General features: G+C 29.9%; 2 long non-coding RNA genes across 2 annotated transcripts; both read right to left on the bottom strand.

Annotated features, from left to right (window-relative positions):
* LOC110265937 lies at nucleotides 3,407–5,332 on the bottom strand. The gene is made up of 2 exons (XR_002352624.1): nucleotides 5,052–5,332; nucleotides 3,407–3,703 (listed from the first exon to the last, which is right to left on the bottom strand). It is a non-coding gene; the product is annotated as an uncharacterized LOC110265937 (long non-coding RNA).
* On the bottom strand, nucleotides 5,904–6,355 carry LOC110265554. The gene is made up of 3 exons (XR_002351710.1): nucleotides 6,235–6,355; nucleotides 6,053–6,123; nucleotides 5,904–5,966 (listed from the first exon to the last, which is right to left on the bottom strand). It is a non-coding gene; the product is annotated as an uncharacterized LOC110265554 (long non-coding RNA).

Below are 6,755 nucleotides of genomic sequence, written 5' to 3'. Positions count from 1 at the left end.
ATTTTAAGAACTAAATTGAGTAAATTGAATTTTCAAAGACTAGTATGAGGTGTGTGTACCTTTGTGAAACAATTTGAATATTGAATCAATAATTTTAATAATTATTTTATTTCTAATAAAATAAAAAATTAAGAATAATCAATGAGATAAATTTATATTGAAAAATTCATAAAACAAAGATGATAAAAATAATTTTAATTTTTTTTATAATGAAAAAATAAGGATTATGAAAGTTAAATACACAATTTCAAACTCAAATAGATTGCTTAAAATTAAACCATTAAACAATATATAAGGACAATTTCATGTAATAATCACTATATACAATATTAATGATTCATTAGTAAAAAAACATAAGCTATTGATAAAATTAAAAATTAGTTCAATAATTGTAGATACATTTCAATAAATGATGCAACATGACGATTATTTGGCTATGATATTCAAGAAAAAAAAATATATCTGCAATTAGTCTTTCATTTCATGATTTACATTGTAGAAATCTTCTTATATACATGATATTGTTGAAAAGATAAAATATCACAAGTCTATATTTTTGGGTTAAATAACAAGTAGCGGGTCATATACTCATACTTGAAATTTGAATTATATTCACTACAAGAAATTCGTCGGATACCGTCAGATTTAGCGTCGGAATAAATCCAATGGTATAAACCTGGCCAGTAATTATTTTATCGGCAGATTTTTTGTCTGCCGCTAATTACCGGCGGATATAAAATTTTAATTGTGAAATTTTATAGCTTGTTACCGTCAAATTTTTTTCTCGATAAATCTGACGGTATTATATATTTTTTTTAATATATAATTTTAAATATTTAAATTTAATCATTTTTAACTAAAATGTCTGAACATACAACACTAATTAACTCAAAGAACAATTAACTCAGATAATAATAAAGGTAGAAATTAACAACAAAGAATAAGTCAATAATTAACTCAAAAAATAAACAAGTTCAGATTAATCCAGAGAATTAACAACAATCAACTAATTAACATAGAAAATAATTAACTCAAGCAACACCAGAATAGAAATTAGAACAATGCAGTTGGAGATCTTACACTTGCAGATTCATTCGAAAGAGCAACACCAGATCCTATTAATCTTTCTGTGTTGTCAATGTTCTCACTTGAACTAATATCAAACTACATGATTATCACAGAATTTGAAAACAGAATCATAAAAATAGAATTAAAAATCAGAATAATAAACACATAATTTGAAACACAAAATTATCAAAATAGAATTAAAAATCAGAATCATAAACAAAATTTCAAAGACAGAATTATTAAATTAGAATTAAAAAAACCATAAATCATCACTAACAATTTCAAAAAAATAGCAGAAGACATCGGTGAAGAAATAGCAGAACAATAATCAATAACCAAGAACCAACCTAACACGGAGGCTCCATTCTTGAGGACAACGACGTGGAGGGAGGTCTTACTGTGCATGGAGGATGACAGCATTTGGTGCGTGCTGCTGTTGTGCGTGGAGGAGGACGGCGGCTGTTGGTGTGTGGAGAACGACGGCAACTGCTGGTGCGTGGCGCTGTGGAGGAGGACGGAGAGAGAATCGCTTCGAGGATGAAGGAGGGAGAGGAAAGGGTCACGCCGCCGCGGACGCGAGTCAGGTTGCTATGGGGAGGCGTCGGGGGCGGAGAAGAGGGAGGAGTTTTGTTGCTGTAAGAGGCTGAAAGAGGGAGAGGAGATTCGGCACTAGGAAAGTGGAAATAGGGGTGTTTCGGCACTGTGAAGAGTGAGACTGAAGAGAAAGAGGAGGTTTAGAGAGAATGGGTATTTTAAAAGAGGGGAGAGAGCGCGCTATTCCAATTTAGAGCAAATTCACTGTCGGATTTACCAGCGGATAAATCCGACGGTAATGCATTGCGCATGACCAAAATGTAGCATTCTATTAATTGAGCTTTACTGACGGATTTATCTGACAGTAATTCCAACGATAATGATCACACAAATTTTTCTTTTATTTTTCCTCCAAAAATTACCAGCGATTTTACCGTCAGAAAATCTAATCCGACAGTAATTTTTTTATCTGAAGAATTTATTACCAAATTTTCTGGTAAATCTGCCGCTAACGTCCAATGGTAAATCCAATAGTATTTAGCATTTTTTTTGTAGTAGTTGTTTCTAATAAAGTTTGTTTGAAAGAAAATATTTCAAATTGAAAAGTTGACTTATGTGCGTGCAAGTAATAATCAGTTTATATTTAATTTTATTTTCATATATGTATAATGATTTAAATTTGAAGTCTTAACAACATGTATTTTGCATTAATTTCATTTGGTATATAAACTACAAAATTTTATCATTGTTGTCCACTTTATCAGAAAAAAATTCTATACTTTACTCCTACAGCACCTCCCTATACAATAGTCAAGGCTCTAGGTTGAGTAGCACGAGCAACTTTTAATTGTTAAGGGGATAAAAATAAATAAATATTTTCCTGTTCCAACTTAATTCTTCAGAAGATTTATGTTTCCTCCCTCAAATAAGTCTATCCAATCTTTGTTTAAGAATGAAATCTTATTGGAACTATCCCATTCATCCTTCGAATTCATATCCCGTCTCGTATCTCATGAAATAGGATTAATTGAGAATATGTAGTTGCTTTATAAATGTCTTAAAAATAGGATTTTAAACAATATTTTTTTAAGTAATTCTAAAAGTTATTATACATGATTCCTCTTAAATATTCAAAGAGGATGCGAATTTTTTGTGCTATTTATAAGGACATATATTTTGCTCTTGAATTTTCACAAGATGATAGAAAATTCATCATAGATGTCATTAAAGAGTAGGCTCATAGATCTCAATATCATATGTCATGAGGTTGTTTGTTATTCTACTAATACTACTACATACTTGACTTTTACTAACATTTAAAAAATGTTACTAAATCATATTAAAATGTTACTTATGTACATTAGTAATATTTTAACAAATGTTAAATATACTCTATGTTACTAAAGAGTTTTACTAATATTTTTTTTAAAGATTTAATAACATTTAGTAAAAATGTTGCAAAATATATTCTATAGTAATATTATGAGAAATGTTACAATAGACCTTTCTTGGTAACACTTAAAAGAATGTTACAATAGATATATTTTGTAACACTTAGAAAAGTGTTACCATAGATATTTTTTGTAACACTTAAAAAATGTTACAATAGATATTTTATGTAATACTTAGAAAAATGTTACCAGATATTTTTTGTAACACTTAAAAAATGTTACAAAAAATCCTTAGTAACATTTTTTTTAGTTATATTATACTATTTTTTATTTTATATTATACACAATATAAATATACTAAAATTAATTACTACAACATAAATATTTCATTAAATTCACAAATTAAAAAAATAAAATTTTTATAACCTCTTTCATTAATCAATAGTCATTGTACAAATTTGTTTCGTGATGCAAATAAAATGAGAAAAGAAAAAAAAATACTTATAGCACTATAAAAAAGAAAAGAAAAAATAATACAAAGTACAAAAAAAAACTTGGTCCTTATTCATCGGATGATAGATGTACAAATTTCAGACTAATCAACTTCAATTCAAACAGGTCCAAACCTTCTATATAGCTAACTGATAATTACATGGGCCTTATTCATTAAAATCTGGTTCTCCATCAGTTTCTTTGAAATTACTGCTTTTCTGCCAATCATCAACAAAAAAGGAACTATTTTCATAACAAGGTAAACTACACTAATATTTTGCTTCAACAATTTTCCTACTTAGTAGTATGAAAGGTCCACTGATTAAGCATTAAAGGGAACATTGGTACAGTATGCTGAGTGCATCAAACTTCAAATAATTGAACTAGCTGGATAACATAGGCATTTACCATTCAGTTATGATAAAAGTATATCCGAGCCTAATTAAAATATGATATATATAAAATTCCACATAAATGGCGTTATATATTTTACATATAATGCATAAAAGATAAGTTTGAGATAAATAAGGCTTCAAACCAATTTTCCAAAGCCACATATCTACCATTCAAACAGAAAAGTACGTGCTTCTCCATTAAGTACATCTTTAATATAATTATTATTAAAAGTTATTAAGAAACAGCTGACTTCCATGGGATGGAGATTAACCAATAATGCCTAATATGTTTTTATCAAGTGTTCATTTTCATCATCATTATACAAATTACAAATGACCAACTCCATAAGGAACTATAACTTTTGATTAGATTATACACTTAGGACTCATCATTGTATGCAAGATGATAAAAAATACACCATAACATAAGCAATTAGTCTTGGATCAATTGTTCATCACAACACTAAACATATTATGCGAAACAAAAAATCCAAAAAAGAAACATTGCATGAAACTGAAACAATTCATATAACTTGCACTACTGCACAAATATCATCAAAATAAAAAATCAGGTTTCATCCATAACATAAAATTTATGTTAGAGAGGCATCAAGCTTAGCTTTGCTTGATTGAAAGGTCAGTATTGTACTTTAGGAAACAAGGTGCTAAAAGAATCTTGCAACTCTCTAAGGGAACCTTTGAATGCCATTTTACGATATTCTGCAGATGAATTGGTGGTGTTTTTATGTTGAGAAATAGGGGATAGTGAAATAATAGTAAAATGCAACAAATAAACACTTCTAAACTAATCACATTCAAGAATTGGAAAGACTTGAACCGAGAAATAACAATTAGGTCCCAACTCTCAAGTACAGGACACAGGGCTGAACAAAAACAGAATACACCAAATAATGCAGCCAGCATGTGACAAGAATACATGTGGCACTCAATAGTGATAATGATAAAAAAAATTATTTTCATTTAATTAAAAAAATAAGATAAATTAAGCACTACTAGTCTTCATTTTATCAGTTTAACAACTAGATAAAATAAGCGGAATAGATTATTCATTTGGAACTTTTCTATTTGTCATTGTTTGATCGGCATGAGGAACATAATGAAGCAGCCATTTTAAGAACATGGTAAACAGGAAAATAGTAACAGAACTTACAATCCAATAATGGCGATTCGCAATATCCCAACCGCCTCGGTAGCGACTAAATCATCGTAGAATGTCCGCCTTGGTGCTAGAGCCTCTTGTGTAATCTTATTCTTCAAGGGACTGAAATTCTCTTCCCCTTAAAAAGAACAATATAGAAAACATAGTCAATTATATAACATAATTCAAGTATGTAAAAGACTATAAGCAATCACTATAAGCAATTAAACTTCACTTCATTTCTATAAACTAAACAAATAACTAATGCCTAATTATTGAATAATCATGCATGAATATTCTTCTGCCTCCTAGTATCCTATTTTTAATAGGACTGCACACGGATCGGATCTGATCGAATATAGGCTAAAATTCGATCCGATCCGCACTGCTCCCATCGGATCGAATCGGATACCATATCCGCATTTTTTTAGGTCGGATCCGATCTGATCCGATTTGCATATTTGCGGATCGGATCGGATCAGATATCGAATATATCCGTGTAATCAAAAGATTGTTTCAAGGCCTTATTTTTTGCTGTTTTTGCAAAAGATTCCATAAATATCATAAAATTAAAAATTAAAAATAAAACAGCAACTCAGCAATTAAAAATTAAAAATAAAACAGTAACTCAGAAATTAAAAATAAAAAATAAAATATCATAAAATTCATGACAACACTTGGTGAAACAACACACTAAATCATTATTTTAACATACTAAAACATACTAAAATAGCAACTCAGCAATTCAGCACACTAAATCATACTAAAACAGCAATCTCAGCATTCTAAAAACACTAAAACAACACTAAATCATACTAAAATAGCAATCTCAGCATACTAAAAATACTAAAACAGCAACTCAACAAGTTCCAATTGACATATCTCTCCCAGTCTTCTAATTGACACTATATCAGCAAGCATTCATTCCTGTTAAGAAATAATAAGTGAGAAAAATTAGTAAAACATGTTAGAATAATAAATTATTATATACCAATACAAGCACTATTGAATACCTAAGATGGTTGATGAGATTGCATTCCACTTTGAACTTCAGGATCTCTGACACTAGTAACTCCAGAAAATTCTATTCAATTCAACAATAATAAAATATGTCATGGTATGTCAATGCTCTAAAATGAAAGACGAAAAATGAATAATAATTAATAAAATATAAATAAACCAATTCATTATATACCTGAATCAACAGCGGCATCTCCTTCATCAAGCTCAACCAATATCTTAGCAGGCTTCAACCAATTTTGAGTGCAAATTAACGCCTCTATAGTGGTGGGACTCAAACAACTGCGATAAGGGTCAAGGACACAATCTTCCGTGCTAAAAACTGACTCAGATGCCACAGTGAAAACATGAATGGCTAATATATCTCTAGCCATGCAAGAGAGAACATGATACCTCAAAGTCTTTCCTCTCCACCACCTCAATATATCAAATCCACTAAAATCTTCCGCCACTTCATCTACCTATCCATTTCATTTTTCTTCAACTCACTTAATTTTATCCTTTGAGTTTGCTTTCACTTGCTCATAGGATCGTCAATCGTAATACTATCATTCTCACTCATCTCTACACTAGGATTTGTAGTAGTATCCAAAGAAATGCTAGCATCTTGAGTGTCTTCAGGGGGTCGTGGATTCCATATGCTATATTGCTCAAACAATTTAGCAATGATATCCTTCAATTTTCTAAAGATCCTTG

The sequence above is a fragment of the Arachis ipaensis genome, chromosome B08 (genome assembly GCF_000816755.2).
Source record: "Arachis ipaensis cultivar K30076 chromosome B08, Araip1.1, whole genome shotgun sequence".
Lineage (NCBI taxonomy): Eukaryota > Viridiplantae > Streptophyta > Magnoliopsida > Fabales > Fabaceae > Arachis > Arachis ipaensis.
The sequence above is the reverse complement of the archived record's forward strand: the minus strand, read 5'-3'. Positions and strand labels throughout refer to the sequence as shown.